General features: G+C 41.5%; 1 protein-coding gene and 1 long non-coding RNA gene across 6 annotated transcripts in view; one reads left to right on the top strand and one right to left on the bottom strand.

Annotated features, from left to right (window-relative positions):
- Positions 1-18,259, top strand: part of KANK1 (KN motif and ankyrin repeat domains 1) — a 173,591-nt gene that overhangs the window by 71,495 nt on the left and 83,837 nt on the right. The window contains exon 1 of one of the 5 annotated variants that reach the window (XM_075931669.2): positions 11,866-11,996. The exons of the other annotated variants lie outside the window; for them this stretch is intronic. The gene's annotated coding sequence lies outside the window, so the exon portion shown is untranslated. Of the gene's footprint in view, positions 1-11,865; positions 11,997-18,259 lie in introns of those variants that run through there. 5 annotated transcript variants of the gene reach the window in all.
- On the bottom strand, positions 3,276-13,186 carry LOC142829832 (uncharacterized). The gene is made up of 3 exons (XR_012904660.2): positions 13,024-13,186; positions 7,271-7,418; positions 3,276-4,278 (listed from the first exon to the last, which is right to left on the bottom strand). It is a non-coding gene; the product is annotated as an uncharacterized LOC142829832 (long non-coding RNA).

Here is an 18,259-nt window from a genome sequence, read left to right as displayed (position 1 = left end):
AGGTAGGTAGGCATATATGCATGTGCCTTTTATCCATAAGGAGCCCAAAGTTAACAGTTAAAATTCCATTAAAAACTATATAGAGATGACTTCAGTTTACCAGAGGCACTGTTGCCTGCCGAGTGAAGTGCAGACACATGTAGCAAGAGCACACAAGTGTTTTAGGATGGAAGGTGATCGCTTTATCCAGCTGAAACTGCAGGGGTCTTTGTTGCAATGTGACCAGGACAAAGAGCTCTATTGATGGTAGGTGATCCAAATGTCTGTTTTTAATATCTCCTGTAGTGCAGTGTTCCTTAGCACCAAACCATGCTGGAGCATTGTCACAGTTCTGAATTATCAATACCATTTTCTGCACCTGGAATCTCGTTGGAAAGTTCCCATCCAATAATTAGCTTGATTCCTATCCATTTATTCTCTGACAACAGTCACAGACAGAGGTGATGTGGTTCCAGACTTAGCATAATTATTGCTGTGAGATATAAATGGTAGCTTGGTCTTAATGTTTGCCGCCCCGTTGGGGTGAGGTTCATATTTTCCCTGTGGGCTGACACTTGTTGGATGAGTTTCATTCTATTCCCACACACACCTTGGTTTCAGTATAATTAATTGGTGCTTATTAAATGAAAACTTAAGAAATACCTCCTCCTACAACTTAATTTACTTAGCGGGGGGGGGGACATTTTTTCTTTTAACCTTTTCTCCTCTGCTAGCCTTGATCAAAGCTATATTTAGAATATTGTAGTGTCTGCAGGATGCATGCATTAGGAGAGGTTGCTAATGCTGTCCAAGCTTCCTATTTTCCTTATCTATCATGAAGTGGCTTATAGTTCCTTCTCTGTTCTAAAAAGCAACTTTGTTCACTAGATGGCAGTATGGACAAATTTTATGAAAAGCTACACAATGAGAATGTATAGTATTCATCCCACAGTTATTTCAGAAGTAATTATGGGATCTGATTGCTGAACACTGCATATTTGGAGAAATCTTTAGTTTTTACTCCACCTTCATTTCAGTTTTTCATAGCTTCTCTGCTGAGTGACAGTCCCAAGAAAGAGAAATAGATGCTCTTAAGATTGAGAAGCATTGGTGCTGTGCCTCAATATTGCAAATGGTTCGAGTTTCTTTTTATAAAATCCCATGTAATAATAGTAGGTTTGAAGTGTGGCCCTTTTAATGCCTTTTTGATACCTAAATGCTGGTATACATAGCACATACTAACTCTTTGCAGATCTACAGATATCAGCACTGCCCCTAAAACACTATCCTTCTTGTGGCGTCTACTGAGAGAATATTGACAAATGTTAAAAGGCCTAAAAAAATGTGTGCGTAAATCACGGATTATGGTGAAAAACATTACTAATGGATGTCTACTTAAAATTTGATGAATGAACTGTTTCAATTTTTTGTTGAAACTACCGTGTCCCACTTTTTAAAATTGGATTAATTATAAAACAAAGTGGAAATTGAAATTGAATGGTTTGAGTTTGTCAAAATGCAATATTTCATTTGATCAACAGTGAAAACTACTTTGAATTTTCTTTTGTGGAGAATTTTGCAATTGTGAGGTTTCATTCTGATGTGGGGAAAAAACATTTCAGTCTCTAAATCCCGTATGAAACAGAACTTCTGTTCTTTACGCAACACTATACACTATTAGAGCTAACTCAAAAATGGATTTTCTGTCCAATGAAAAACTGAGATTTTGTGTGTGTGTGTGTGTGTGCTTTCAGTTGAAGTGAAAAGACCATGTCAAAATTATTTGAAAAACAAAATTCACTTTAGGTTAGTCCAAATCATTTTGACACTTTTTGATTTGTTTATATAAACTTGAGAGGCAACGTGTTTTCAAAATGAAAAATTGAAACTTCATTCCGAGAATACTGACCTGAACATTTTGGTATTTGCAAAACTTTTTTCCAGTTATTTTCAAAATGAAATTGTCAGTCACTTCAGAAAGTTTTGATTTCACTGATGAAATCCCATTACCTCTAGAGTCTCTTTAAATTTAAACTCAGGTTGGTTTCCAGCAGAATTGGACCCAGCTTCCCTTTCTAGCAGCAGTACCTTGTACATGCCATTCCCTGGTCTTCCATTAGTCAGTGGTGGGAAGTATAGTACACTTGTTTCAGGGCCAGTGTGTTTATTTCAGTGTGAAGTGCTTTGGGTTCTCTGTGATCACTGACGTAATTGCCTGGGGGTATGTCTACACATCAGTGTTATTTTGAAATAACTGACATTATTCCGAAATAACATAGCCTACATCTATACTACAAGCAGTTATTTTGACATAATGTCAAAGTAATGGTAAGATGGAGGACTTCTTACTCTGACTCCTGTAACTCTCATTTTACAAGGAGTAAGGGAAGACAGAGGAAGAGTGGACAGAGCCAAAAGCCAAAATAAGCTATTTTGACTGAAGCTACACAATTGACGTAGCTGAAGTTGCGTAGCATATTTCGGCTTTAGCCCTCCTTTGTAGACATGCCCTGGGAGTTGAAAGATGGGGAAAGTGACAATATATAGAGACAGATCAATTCCTGCCATTCAGGGACATCAGATCATAATGCATCAGTTGCAGATTAGTTGAAAACCTGGTCCTGTTGATATCAATCGTTTTGCCATGGGAACAGGATTTAACTTTGTTTCTCACCAATATCCTTTCTATTTAAATTCATAGTGGTGGTGGTTTTATGTGGTAAGGATTTGAATAGGCAGTGTGAACAGAGGGGAGTCGGATGTCTTTTCTCAAATTGTATGGACATGAATCTACTGCATGTGTGCAAGCAGTGAGATAACAAATGTCCATGCTCTCTGGTTCTTAATCCCAGAGCATGGTGGGGTGGTTGTATGGGTGCAGCCTAAGTAGTTCCTACATGTTGGGGCTTGTACACTGAAGGAGAGAATGAGAAGAGATTCCTTTTCATAAAACCCAGGGCAGCAAACTGTATAACTACTTTCATGTTTTGTTTCAAGTTGAAAAAACAAATAACTGGCAGGTGTAACAAATTTGTGCCTAATTACTCAATCATTTAGTAGCTGTAGTTAAAAAAAAAACAATCTCCCAAGTGAAAAATAAATTTTGCTTAAAGTACTTTAAGCTTAATTTCACTGATTATTTTGTAGTAGTTGCTTACTAGTACCACATACCGTAAGTCTTTTTAATTATTGTCAAATGTTTTATTAGACATGACTTACTCAAATGTCAAGTTAGTGATACAGAGCAGAACTGATAATGGAAAGCTATGTTAACTATTTCAGACTGCATTCAGGCTATTAGAATTCAGGTGTCTTTTAACCTAAAGCAGCTGCAGAATCTATTCAGCACCTCTAAACACTTCTAGAAAAACAGGCAATAATAATAATTGTGCCAGGCAACCATCAAAAAATAAATAAGTTTTGCACGTCACATTCTCTAACACAACAGTATCTTCAAAACAAGGGCTAGCTAATAATACAGCCAATACGATATATTTAATTAAAGATTTTAATTTTTAAACACACCATCTTTTAGAGTATTCGGTGGAGGTGCAAAAGCAGTCTTGTGGAAATAAAGCTGGATTTAATTACAAGTGTCCAACTCTGGTGCTTGTATTTTACCAGGTAGTGGTTGTTTACCTGTATAGAGCATAGGTTAAGTACATAGATAATTCAAAATGTACAGCAATTATTCTCTATACACTTTAAATCGTTACATTGATTTTTATCTTAGAGCCAGTTAAATATACAGAAATAGTCCTATTTTCACGGAATAAAATCCGGCAAGTTTATTATTTGTGGGGTTCCTCATTATTCATAAATATTCCGATGTTTGCTGATTTCTTCACTGAGAATCATGAATTTTATTATAACTGATGATTCATTCACAAATATATACAGGAAATGCTATTTTCTGTTCATTTGCCTGTATATAAAGTTTGTTACCTCATCAGGTTGCAGAAATAACACAGTATGATTTTGATGACAAATAACACATATATATGAGCCAGAGGCTTAGCTTAAGCCAGACAAGTGAAGCATTTCTCATCCCCACTCTTCTAGCTCGCTTCTGATGATGGACTAGCTCCCTTGCTTAGAGAGCATCTCACTTTTGAAAGCAGGATTTGACACCTCTCTTCTGACTGGTATTTTCCATGCTCCAAACTCCATCAGTTACTCGGCTCATAGTTCTTAAGAGTCTGTCTCTCTATTCCTAGAAGCATTGTTTCAGCTTCGCAGACAGTCTTTCTGCTACTAAATGGAGTTTCCAGTTGTCACCAAAGGTTGCACGTCGAAATGCTGCTCATAAAATAGAATGGAATTCATAAGCTGACATTCCCCAAACTATCACATTAGTCTGATAGGCTATGTCTAGGCTACAGAGTTTTGTCGGAAAAACAGCCATTTTTCTGACAAAACTTGAGTTATGTCTACATTGCAAGCGCGTTCTTTCGACAGTAAATCGAAAGAACAGAGGGCTTTTTGTGCAATTGGTATTCCTCATTCTATGAGGAAGAAGCTTTTTTTGCGAAAGCTCTTTCGCAAAAAGGCATGTGTGGACAGGAAATAGGGAGTTTTTTCAGAAGAAAAGGGAAGAGGAAAAAGGACGGGTACCCTCGTGGCCATTGTGTCCAGAACAATCACTGCTTACATGCAAGATAGCATCCAGGCAGTCTGGATGCCATCTTTTGAAAAAGCGCATTATATTTTTGATGCGCTTTTGCAGTGTGGACGCGCTCTTTCGCAAGAAGTTTTTTCAGATGATCTCTTCTGAAAAAAACTTCTTGCGCAAGAAGCCTGTAGTCTAAATGTAGCCATAGTCTGCTCTCCAGTGTAACTTGACCAGCTGTAATCAAAACATTATTATTTCTGATCACTGTGATTACTCAGTTAAAGCATGATGTGTACCCTGTTCTGAATATCTTCCTGAATAACTAATTCTAAATTAGACAGGTAAGTAGTTTAGACACAAGGCACCACCTGACCAGACAAAGATTAAAAAACTGAAAGTGGTACACATTTATTTATGTTCATGTACTTCTTCTGAAATGGATTATTATTGATGGGCTTCAGAGAAAAGAGGGATCTGAGTAGAGAAAGGGTAGTTTCTTGGTGCCTAGGGAAAGGGGAAGAAGTTTAAGATTAGGAGGTGGAATGGGCAAAGGCCAACATTTAAGAGAACTCCATTCTCCATCAGTCAACAGTATTCATCATAGGTACTAAATTTACTAACACACACCCACGCTGAAACATCTTGTGGTGTTTTTCATTATATTATAAATACACCCCTGGAGTTCATATTTCTTGACAGAATTTTAGAGTCTGTTCACCTTCACTAATTATGTAGTTTACTTTTACTTTCTGTTTTTTCTCTGACTGGATAATGAAAATAGACAATTCAGTTTTCCTTTTGCTTATAATCAGTTTCTGTTTCATTTCACCGCGAGGTTCTCATCCACTAGCACAGTCTGCGATATCTGGGTTGCAAACACTACAGAAAAATATTTGCTTTGGGAAATAACTTTCTCTACAATTTTTTGTTTTTAAATTGAAAGCACTGCAGTTTGTCTCAGATCATAACATTTATGAACCCAAATGCAGAGCTACAATATGCTCTTTTCAGGGTCAAAAGTTTCAGTGAAAACATACTCCACCAAAGATAAATGAAAAAATGTAATCACTGTAATACAAGGTATTTAGGGTATTGGATAATAATTAGTTTACATAACTTGTGTAACCAATGCACTGTTTGTTCTCTAATTTAATTCAAAATAATTTTATTATGACCAAGAGAGGGGGCAGCTTATGGATAGTAACAGTGGCTATATTCTAATCCTTGCAAAAATAAACTAAATTTGCTGCAGTTTTGGCTCATTAAGACATATTTTTAGATAATGGAGTCTATAGAAAAGTGGTTCGATTTTTTTTTTCCCCCAAAAACAGTTCTGTTTGCTTTTCACTGCGTCACATCCAGAAATTCATTTGGCAAGACTGATCAGACACCAGTTGTATGTGGAACTGAAACTTTTAACTGGAAGGAGCATGTGAGTTTCCTTGATGTGATAGTCACATTGTTGGAATGTGAGGCTTGTCAAGCATTCCGTGTATGGCTTGTAAAATATTCAGTTTATAACAGTAAGTAAGCTTTCTGTCCAAAAAGAAAGCTAGTTCCTACGCTGCCTTAAACATCTACTTGTTGTACTTTAAATGCTGCTTGAAAGATACTGGTTTTTTAAAGATTGACCCAGAAGAGATGAGCAGCTATAATATGTGAGGAGTTGCTTGGCACCCCTGAAAATCAATCCTAGGTGTCCCCAGTTGAATACCTAAAATTAATGGACACTTCTTGGAAAAAGCTGGCCTAAATAATGTGTCCAAGACCACAAAATGAGACACATCTGAGCTTGGATTAGAACCAGGGCTGGACTGAGGGGTGGGCGAGCCGGGCAGCTGCCCAGGGCGCCAACCGATGGGGGGTGCCTAATGGCAACTGTAAGGGGTGTGTGGTGTCCCTTGTAGTTGCCATCAGGCGCCGTGCACCCGGCTCCCGCAGTGCCGGCCCCGTGGCGCCGGCCAGCAGCGCCCTTCCCCCCACGGCCGTGGGGTCCTGCATGGCCCAGCGTGCGTGCCAGCAGCGGTAGCCAGGCTGGGCAGCGCATGCGCCAAGCGTCTTGGGGGTGGGCCCGTACACCCTGGGGGGCGGGCCTGCGCCCCACGGGTGGGCCTACGCATGCGCCATGCACCCGGGGGCAGCGCTGTGTGCCCGGGCCCGGGGCACCTAAATGGCTCGGGCCGGCCCTGATTGTGTGTTTCCAATTCTGTACTAAGTCCATCAGGTATGCTATTTAGCACTAGGAAGTTGGTTTTTTAATATCTTACTAAACTTTAACTTTCCTCGGAAATACCAATAAAGTGTTTATGAAAACTGAAATAGCTTAACTTCACCAGTAAGAAAACTTAAAAAAAAAACCAAAGCAAAACAAAACACCCAGACTATGCTCAGTCAGTCTTATCATTTAAAGAGCTTCCCCGTTAAATCTAAAGATTTCACCCTGGCCAGAAGATACCTGAATTTAGAGGGCAGTATGCTTTTGAAAACATTTGGCTACAACTTTCTTATGTATTCTAGTAGAAAGGGAGGAGAGGAGATAAACTATTTGTAACAGATTAGTTAAGCATTTAAAACATTTTAGGAATTCGCTACAGAGAAATAGGCCCATGTTGTGTAAGGAAAATAATTTGCCCCAAAACTCAGATCCAGCTGAAATATATGCACAGCAACTGTACTGACCTGAACTAGACTTTATTGTGAATTTCCTGAAGTAGTTGCTTATGAGATGGTCTGAGTCAGGCCTTCACATTTTCACTGTTAATCCACAGGAAACTTGGGTGTTCATGCATCCGGTAGTCACCTATTGTTAATGTTCTACGCAATATTTCTGTAAGTGATAAGTGTGTTAGAACAGTATGTGGGTATTTGCAATTGGCTTTTTTGTTTTTCCAGTTGATATCCACTGACGAAATTTAAAAGAAACAGCTGAATAAGCGCTCAGACCCAGTCGTTAATAATGGTGTTCAAAACCAGAAAAAGATGCTTTATGTCAGCAAAGCACACCTGGCAACAGCGAAAAAAGTTCTCTTAATTTTTACTTACTATTTGTTGCATGCTATACCTGAGAAGGCTGTTACTGAAAGATGAATGGGGAAAATATAGGGTCCCCCCACCGTTAATTTATTCTGTGCATTTGACAGCCCCTTGCTTTTTTTGTGCCTAACAGCTATAGTGGAGGGCATATTTTTTGGGGAAAAATAGTTGTGAAATGATAGAAATCAAAGGTAGACGTAATATCAAAAATTACTTTTTAATTCAGGTTTTGAAATTGGCCAGGTTTCAAGTTGACTCTGTCTATTTCATCTCCTGGAGCTTGCTTGTTTCTAAGGTTCAGTTCATCTGCTATTCAGCAGAGGCTGATAGTGCTGCCTGTAGTTGAAATTGCCCAGCATTTTCTGATCTAACACTATTTTTAGTTGCCTATAATTCTGCCAAACTTAAAAAATTCTGGTTCAATTTTTCCATGCTGTGTATTGGTTTCAAGCCAAATTTTTCTAGACGGTTTTAGGTAAAATAGTTCAGAACAAAACTTGCCCGTATTTGTTTTAAAAAATAAGAAGTTTGAGAAACTGTAGTACCTTCATGTTTTGTAGAAGGGCCCTTATATTTGGTACAGGGGTCCTCCTGGTGTCAGTGATGTGGCTTCCCATGAAAGCCATGAAAAGAGGATATCAATCTTATTCAAATTTGACCCAGTTACGAGCCTCTGAAAATTACAGGTATAAACTTCAGTGTCTGTACTTAGCATGCAGTCCAGGGCTTTAGAGGCTGGCTACGACTTTCCCTGCAGTTGCTCCTCCTGGTGCCAGAGGCAGGAACTGAAAGTACTGCCCTGGCTGGTGGTCAGGTGGTCAGGAGGTAGAAAGATGCATCAGAAGTTGAATGCAGAGGTGAGAGGAATTGGTTATGGAGAAGGGTTGCAGGAGCAAGAGATGGGAATGTAAATGGGAGAGTAGGAGCTGAGGGGTACATAAGTAGGGAAAGAGTGTGAATAAAGGGGGATGGGCAATGACAAGAGAACACTCCTCCCACACCTTGGAATCAAACCAGCAGTCCTGAGTCTCTACAGCAGGGCTACTCAACTTTGGAAGCCCTGGGGGGCACAAATGATACAGCACATGCCACAACGTAAGTGCACATTTATATGCAAATATATGCAAATAGCTCTTTCACACTGATGGGCATGAAGACAAATATTAAGCCTTACGCCGGGAGAAGTGCACAAAGTTTCCTCCGCCCTGCCAGGTGCACCTAGCACTTTGAAGTGCCACACGCTCCTGGCAGGGTGGGAGGAGATGTCATGTGCTCCCTGCCTGCAAGCCCCGATTGGCCTGGGGATGGGAGGAAGGCACGAAGTTTCCTCCACTCTACTCCCGCCCTGCAAAGAATGAGCAGCACTTCGAAGAGCCGCGTGCTCAGTGCAGGGTGGGGGCAGGGCAGAGGACGCTCTGTGCGGTCCTCTGCCCCCAAGCTCTGATTTGGACCCCCAGACAAAAATTATTGCCCACCCCTGCCTAAGATAATGGCTGGCTATTGCTCCAAATGCTCTCCTCCTTGGACCACCACAGAGTTTTTGGATCTTATCAGTGTGTGAGGAGAAGAGTCTATGCAGTCCCAGCCGCGAGTGACCTATAGGAACCAGGACATGTATGGCCACATTTCTCAATCCTTGTGTGAGCGAGGTATGATTGGGACACACCGCAATGCAGAGCAGAGATAAAGGAGCTGAGGCAGTCCTACCATGAGATGAGGGAGGCAAACCATCCTTCCCATGCTGCGCTCAAGACATGCTGTTTTGATAAGAAGTGGGGCACAATCCTGGGAGGCAACTCCATCTCCACAGCCAATAATCCTGTGGATACTTCCAAATATAGGGGTCAGCAGAAAGAGGACTTAACCTGGAGGGTGAAATGGTAGATCTGGCTGAAGATGTGGGGATCACAGCAGGGTCACCCAGTGTGGCAGGCAGCCAGGAACTCTTCTCAAGATCCGAAGCGAATGGCAATTCTCAGCAGCAACTGAGCAGGAAGCAAGGGAAGAGACGTAGGGTATGTCACTCGGCTTGGGAAGTGCAGGCGGGGGGAAGTAGGTCACAGAAAGGTGGGAGGATGACCATGATTCACAGTGATCAGTAAAGGCAAACTTTTGCAATAGTACAATGACTTTATTTTCTGTTCTACAACCCATGGTAATCACTCAGGCCCCTGGTACAGGCTGTTCCATCCCTTTCTTTCATGGGAATGCTTTGCTTGGGATGAGGAATAGGATGCAGCAGAGAAGCAACCCCAAAAGAGAGACATTTCAGCGCCCCTCATTGCCAAAGTGGTTCCTCAAAGTCTCCCTGATGTTAATGGCTGCCCTATGGCCATAGTTTCTGGCTGCTCAAACTATGCGCTCAAACATTGTGCCTCGGTGCTCCACCCATAAGCAAACAGTTCACCCTTATTTTCACACACATTATGCAAACAACAGCATGTGGCTATAACCATGGGGATATGATCCTCCATAAGGTCTTGCCTGCCATAGAGACATCTCCATCTTCTTTTCAGTCTACCAAGGGCACATTCCGCTACCATGAGCACCGGCTCAGCGTGCTTTCAAACTGCTCCTTGTTGCTCTCCAGGTGCCCAGTGTAAAGTTTAATGATCCAGGGTTGTCAGGAGTAAGCTAGGTCACCAGAACCACTCTGGGCATTTCCACATCTCCCACTGTAATCTTGTGGACTGGAATGAAAGCTCCCACCTGCAGCTTTCTGTACAGGTCCGTCTTCCTGAAGATGCCTGTGTCATGCACCTTTCCAGACCGCCCCATATTTATGTCTGTGAAATGCCCACGATGATCCATCCACAAGTGCTTGAAGCACCATTAAGTAGTATCTGTTCCAGGAACGGCCCGAGGCGGGCAGCAGCAGCTGGCATCCCAGGCAGAACGTGCAATCGGCGCCCCTGCCTGCACGGCCGTCAGTGAAGTGACATCATCATTGGGCGCCCCAGGCGCCCCGTGATGTCATCATCGGTGCTCTAGGTGCCCCATTGAAGGTGGCACCGTAGGCGACGGCTGAGTTGGCCTATAGTCACGGGCCGCCGCTATCCCTTCATGTTGATGTCCTCTGTGGCAAAGTGGGCGGGCATTACAATTGGAATATATGGGCCATTGATGAACCCACCACAGTTTAAAAACAGCCCATCTCTGCAAAGCCAGCCACTATGTCATCCACATTTCTCATTCCACAGCAAAATATGACACTTGCAGAAGCGCAAGATGTAGACTTCCCCACCCCAAACTGATTTGCAGCAGACCCGTAGCAATTGGGAGCTGCCAGTTTCCACACAGTGATTGCCACATGCTTCTCCACTGAGAGGGCAGTTCTCATTCAGGTGTCCTTGTGCCGCAGTTCAGGGGCCAGTTCAGCACACAGCTCCAGGAGGTTGCTTTACACATCCTGAAATTCTGTAGCCACTAGTCTTCATCCCACACCTGCATGACAATGTCATCCCACCCTTAGTTCTGATCTCCCCAGCCCTGCACAGGTGCTCTGACAGCCAAATGCAATGTCAGGTTGCTGCTGTCCATGTCACTCACAGTATTGTCCTCCTGTGACTCTTCTTTCTCTCTCAGTAACTTCAACAATAACTCTGCTGTAATGTGTGATGGCCTCATGACACTGAACACAGCACAGAAGAGAAGTGCAGGATCCATTTCTCACACCAGATGCTAGAGAGCACAGCAAAGACTGAAAGTTTCACAAATGGCTCAAAAGGGAGCCAAAAGCTCCCGGAGGGCTGGGAAAGAAAGCAGAGCCTGATGGGATGTTTTTCACATTCCCAAGATACACTGCTCTCTGTTCCACATTCCCACAGTGCCTAGCAAAAGAAGGTGTCGCCAGGCACTGGCGGATGCATACCCAGAATGCATCACTCAGTCTGTGGACGAGGAAGCTAAAAATGTGGCCATGATCTGGTGAATGATGGAGCCAATGTAAATGCTCTTTGGTTACTTTTTTAGGAGGGGGGCAATTTCTGCATGTCACCATTAATTTCGTTGTCAAAACTTTGCAGTTTTGGCATACCTTTTTTTGGGGGTGTATGGGGAATGGGGATAGTGTAAATTCAGGAGCATTTTCAAAGCAGTTTAGTTATGTAAATGCCATCTGCTGTTCCTAATCTTGGCCTCTCAGGAGGTAAAAGCATTACTTCACTTCCTCATGGAAATAGAACTTGTGTGTATCTCCTTATAGGTGGTATGCTGTAGTTATCATATGATGACTTTGGCTAAACTTAGATAGGGGTCAGTGCTATCTTTCAGTATTTTAAGAGCTTTATTTTGGTTTGTGATCCTGGTAGCTTTTACTCCTTCCTGATAATCCTCTATTTTTATATGTCAAAATTCAATTTGATGGCAGCAGGTAAGAAACTTAACTGAAATTTGTTCATGTCTGAGTGACCTTTATCTTTTGCATAGAAGGTATTTTTACATTTCCCTTCCACATCAAATGCTGTAAAACATGAATCTGCTTTGAAAGTAAAGACTTAAATTGTAGTCTTTCTATAAAATATGGTCTGCTTAATTTTCTGAAGCAGAAAAAAATGAATTCAGGCTGTAGTAGATGCAACACTCACAAATATTAAATATGCTCTGTATTGCTTTCTCCAAAGCAGGACTTGTTTGAGTGATTTTAGGAATTTTTTCCCTCCTTTCTCCATTTCTCTGTTTGTCTTGAAAAAAACAAATGTTGTTCTTACTACTTAGTTCTTTCTTAGTTATTTGAGGGAAAATATGTTGTCATATTTATAGACATACATGGGTGATACCTTAATTTTGTGCGTGGATATATATAGACCATACTTATTCAATAATAAAAAGAGAGGTACTTCAGGAAAAGACACTGCAAAATATCAAGATAGTCAGAAGCCAAAAATAAACTTTATGAAAATTATAATGATTCTCCTCTTCCTCCCTCCAGTTTTTAATTTTATGTTACAGTTGTTGTGGTACATCTGCATGGGACCTGATCAAAGACCACTGACATCAGTAGAAGATTCCCATGGATTTCTATGGGCTTTGGTTAGGTCTCATAAGATCAGCTTATTTAGTGTAAATAATATTTTAAAATTAAAATTTAAAGCTTCTCTAGGCAATTTAAATTGAGAAAAAAATTGTCCAAAGCTATTTAAGTGACTGGTTAAGTACGAAAATTGATACTTTTAACCTTCACTGTTTATATTTAGAAAATGCACATTGTACCTCTGTTACTTATGCTCAGTAAACTATAAACTGAATAAAACAATTGTACAGTCTAGTACTGCAGCCAGCATACTGTATTCAAAAATGAGAAGAAAAATGCAGCAAGAATACAAGCAGCATTTGTAATTTAAAGTATCTTACTAATGGAATTCCTTTTTGCTACATAGAGTAAACAAGTATAAATATACTTATGGTAGTGCAGATTGAAATCCATGGTCCAGGATTCTCCGGCTTGCTGACATCGGACCATGGATTTTGCTGGGCCAGAGAGCCCCAGCAACAGAGGTTGCCAGCGGCTGGGAGCTCAGCTGGCAGGTAGCCTAGAGGGCCTGTGGCCTGCTGGCAGGGAGCCCAGCCAGTGGCCAGCAACCAGAGCAGGGCCAGGTGGGCAGCCCTGGCAGCTGAGAGCGGAACTCTTGCCTACCAGGGACGCAGAGCCACTGCTGGCTGGGGACAAAGAGCCCCTGCTGGCCATGAGTGTGGAGTTGCCGCTGGCCAGGGAAGCCCCGACTAGTCAGGGGCATGGAGAAGTTGTCAGATGGGGGAAAAGGAGCCCTGCTGGTTGGAATGGGGTGGGAGCCAGGGGTAGAGCCCCCCCCGGCAGTCAGGTGCAGTGTTCTGCTGGGCTGGTGGTCAGGACCCGAGCCCTAGGAGAGCCCATGGGCTGACCACCCTTGCTCCAGCAAACTTTCTCCGTCAGGACCAATCAGGTCCTGAGGGTGCCGGAACAGCTAAGTCCAACATATAACTGTGTGGTAAAAGTTTCTTATACACCTGAGTGGCATTATTCTTCCTGAAATTAAAAAAGCAGGCTTAGACACTGCGCTCCCTCTTTCTCTATGGCAAAGAAGTTTGAATATATTAAACCCAGCTCCTGTGACCATTTGCATGTGCTCGGTTTTTACAGGATTGAATCTAAAACTGTAAAAGTTTGTAGGACAAAATAACTTTACAGATACATAGCTATTCATTTAACAAGATAAAACAAATAGCACAGAAGCTGTCAGAGAACTATACAGAATAGCTTGGGCCAAACAAACCCAGCTGACGTTTCATTTTCTTTTCCTTTGGTATCTTGGCCCAAACAGTAGGAAAATTTAAATATATTTTTGCCTGAGTTTGAATCAGCAAAATCCGGCAGAAATATGTAGTTAAAATAAAGTTAAATATCAGCAACCATGACTCTGGCATGATCTTTAATAAGCATAAAATAAATCAACATTTCCCACACCTCTGTATATGATTTTTACTGCTGTATTTCTTGTATTTGGCATAGGAAGTACAACAAACACTGTGGCAAATGTAAACTGCCTAGGGAGGTGAATGGCTTTTGTACTTTGCACTTTGTACACAGAGCGTGCTCTGTTGGTTTGTCTGCTGTTGAAACTGTTGCTTGTGCAGGAGCAATTCCAAGGAACTGTCAGCTGATGGCTTAATTCCTGAGGTATAAAAGAAAATCGCTTTTGGGGTGGAAAAGCATAGAAAAGAGTTAAAATATTTTGTAATTATATTTGCTAATTCCTTGTTTATAATGCATTGTAATAGAATGGAAAAGGTTTGGTTCAGATGGGATGCAGCTTCTGATGTATAAAACACATAATGCACTCAATCAAAATGGAAGGTGAAAGTTTTTTGTCCATACTGCCTTTGAAACTTAGACTCTTGTCTACTTGTTACAAAGGAATCAGTGGTATTAGTTTTGCACTCTTGAGAAGAATGCTCAATTGCCTTGAATTGCAAGGTAGCCTTAGAAATTTTAGAAACAGAGATAACATGATCAATACATTACAGACTTCTGACTTAGTTCCTGAAGGAAGGTCAGTATAACTTATTTTTGGTCAGTATAACTTGCTATTTTATGTGCATTCTCAGTGCATTGGGGAAATGTAGATAGGCGCAAATTAATATTTTGTCAATACTTTTTACTTTTCCAAGGCAGTACAACCATTGAAAGTAATATGTTAAGGAAAAATCTTCAATTAAGAGGAAATAGCCACAGAAGTTTTAAATCCTTTTCTCAGTAACTGAGCTGGTGGAAAATCCGGCTAGCGTTCAGTAATGCTTGTACTTCCTTGATGACAGAAACAGAAGTGAAAGTGATGAGTGCTGCCAATCAATGTGCTTGCTCCTCGCTGCCCCAGTATCTTTCAAACCAGAGCATCGCTAACATAACAAACAGAATAAATACAAAATAAAAACCTCATCAAGAAGCACAATGCCAGCTAAGTGTCAACAGCACTAAAAACTGAGCTCCGGTATGGGAACAAAGAGCCAGCTGTAATACAGGAGAATCTTTCTAAATCACCCTACCCTTTGTCACTAACCTTGGTTCAGTGGCTAGAATCTAAACATGTTCCAAATTTTATTTCCATTTGGGATTGGAGCGAGTCAAAGATGTTTCCCTGTTTCGTTCCCAACAGCTTTGTTGAGAAGGGGGCAAAGTGTGAAGGAGCCTGGGCTTTAGTTATCATTGATTCATCCAGTGAGTGGTCAGAAAGCACTGCTGCTGCCTCCGGTAGGAATTCACTCCCTGCTGCTACACTGGATTTACTTTGGATGGGGTTTCAGTAGTGCTCTTATTGTAGGGAGCAGAGAGAGGGGCTGTTAGCTTTTGGAGGGAGCTAGCTTTTTAGTATGGAATAAGCACAGCAAAGAAAATTATTCCTCTGCTCAGGCATCCTGAATAGTTTGGAAAGACAGATTAATGGTGTATTTTGTCATGTGAGCAACGTGACTATTAGTGAAGCCACCCTCCCTTGTTACTAAAAATATTCTGTTTATTTTTAGTATTGTACATAATACAAAATTGTCTATCCAGAGAAGCCAATAATAAATCACTTGGCAGATTTTATTGCTTCACAGTTGTAAACAAATAAACTCTAGGAGCATTTTTGAAAGGAAAAACAAAATCCCCAAATGTATTATGTAATCTCTCTATATTTTTTCCAGGATACCATTAGTGGAGTGTAATATTTGCATCATGCTATGAATATCACAGAGATACTTTATTGATTTCATTGTAATGTTCTTGTAGCAAAATATTGAATGGGGGTGGAGGAAACAAAGCCAAAGATGGTTAATTTGTCACATTATGGCTCCTGTATTGATGTGTGAGGTTTTGGCAGCAGTTACCTGGATTGCTATGTATTTCAGTGTGCTGCAATGTGACCTTTAGAGTTAAACTTCAGTTAGGAAATAGGTGTCTGATTATAGCTTGGAATGTGCAGTGAGATACATAGTGAGCCTTCCAGATAAAGGCTATTTGCTCATGTCAGCATACAGTTGTAGCGTTGGCCCATGCACACTTTGCATGGAAGTCTAGTTTATTGGCACTTGAGTGCTGACTTTCCTCCTTAAAAGAGAGCGTTCCTGTGCTACGGACCTCAGTCCTGCAAATGCCAGTTTTATGTGCATAAAATTAAACACCTGTGTGTCCCTGAAGTAGAAATTAGGGCGTATTTAGCTCACTGTTATCTTTTGTTCTCAATAAAAGAATATCTTTTATAAATGCCAAACACAAATTTTGTGTATGCGGTCAGTGAGAGTATCTGCTGTTTTTGGAGGGAAGGGTATTCCTTTAATAATACACTGCACAGTGGCATTGTATTTCCCAGCAGTGACTGAGTTTCAGGGGGAAGACAGGAACAGAAAGAACTTGGGTGTCTTTCCATACCACTGAAAAATTGGAGCATTTCAAAATTGTTGTAAAATACAGGCTACAAAAATAATATAATGTTACAACTGTGCAAACACTCCCTTTGAAAATGCCTAGAACCTTTCTCAGTCTGTCCTGCCCGGCTCCCTGTTGCAGATATAATGAAACGCTACATACCATTCAAGAGATTAGGAAATTCATTCACAACAGGCATGGCATCCAGAGCTCTAATCTAGGGCTCAGAGATGAAAAATTAGTTGAACCTAGGGGGTGTCTCTCAGCTTGTTATTGTCAGTTTAGTTCTGTATTGAACTGAAAAGGGTATTTTTGGAATTGATACAAAAACTGCTCTCCCTGTCTCCAAATAGCTGCAGCAAAGGACTGCACCTGTGCCTCTGTTGTTCCTGTGCTGAAACTTCTGGGAAAGCAGCAGAGCCGGTCTTAGGGGGTGGGCAAGCTGGGCGGTCGCCCGTGGCCACCAAAATGTGACACAATGAATTGTATATATAATGGGAAAAATTGCATGAGCTGTGGCCAGATATTTTTCATGTTTTCTCAGCAGCAAAACTGCCCAACCCACCCTGCCCAGCGCTCTGCCCTGCACTGAGGCTGCTTCTCACTCTCCGGTGCCAGGAACCCGCCTCTGGCACCCCACATCTGCGGCTTCCTCCCCACCAGACACTCCCGGGAGAGTCTCATATCTCCGGACATCTCCCCCTAGTGTCTGTATTTCCCTGGAAGGTGGGAACCCTATTAATTGCATATAAATCACTGTGGCAATTTTTCGTCGCCTTTCTTCGAAGAGCAAATCCATCAACCACACTAGATAAGTTCTCATTCTTCAGAAGTGGTATCAGCGGTCTCTAATCCTTTTAAATGAAAATGAGATACAATGCCGTGGCAAGGAATTTTGTCACCCAGGGCGAGACCAAACCTTAACTGTCTTTAATAATTAATATATCTATAAAAATAATTTGAAAACGCTTCTTTAAAATATTTCATTACCGTATATCAAACTCATAGGTCAAAGAATGTTTTTCAAATATTCAGGCTAACATGGCCCTGAAAAGCAGAATGCTGCGGTGAGTGTCCTACTAGTGTGGAGAAGCAGGCGAGGTCAGAGCAACAGCACAATCCTGCAGGGGGATTTGAAACTTGGGACACCCAGGGCATGTCTGCACTACACGGAAGATTGACGCTTCCGCGGATGATCTTCTGGGGTTCGAGTTAGCGGATGTAATATAGATCAGCTAGATCAAACTCAGGGCGTCCCCATGAGGCGTAAGGGAAGTCAACAAGAGCATTTGCTCTCATAGGTCTCTGGCTGTGTGAATGGCACGGAAATGGGATGTGAACTATGTCAACTTCAGCTACGTTAATTACGTAGCTGGAGTTGCGTATCTTACTTTGACCTTCCCATATAGCTCAGACCAGACCTTATGGAGTGGGGCAGTACAGGGTTCCTGCAACCCTATGCTGAATTTAAATGCCTGATCTCTCAGAAGCAAAATAGCTATGCAGGAAGACAATGTATGCTCAAGTGTGGTGGTGGTGGAGGATATGTAGCTAATTTAGCTAGTACCAAAGGGTTAATTTAGCTAGTACCAAAGGGTTAATGGTGCTACAGCTATTGAAAAGAATGTGGGTATCAACCTAAAGAAGTATCCACGTGCATCAAACAATCAATCCATTACTACACCATAAACCTTTCTTGGCAAGATGGGGAGAGCATGAGCTAGAACTGAATGTGGCCTCTGCCTCCCAAAACA

The sequence above is a fragment of the Pelodiscus sinensis genome, chromosome 6 (genome assembly GCF_052426305.1).
Source record: "Pelodiscus sinensis isolate ZL-2025 chromosome 6, ASM5242630v1, whole genome shotgun sequence".
In the NCBI taxonomy this organism is placed as follows: domain Eukaryota; kingdom Metazoa; phylum Chordata; order Testudines; family Trionychidae; genus Pelodiscus; species Pelodiscus sinensis.
This window is presented reverse-complemented; position numbering and strand designations above follow the sequence as displayed.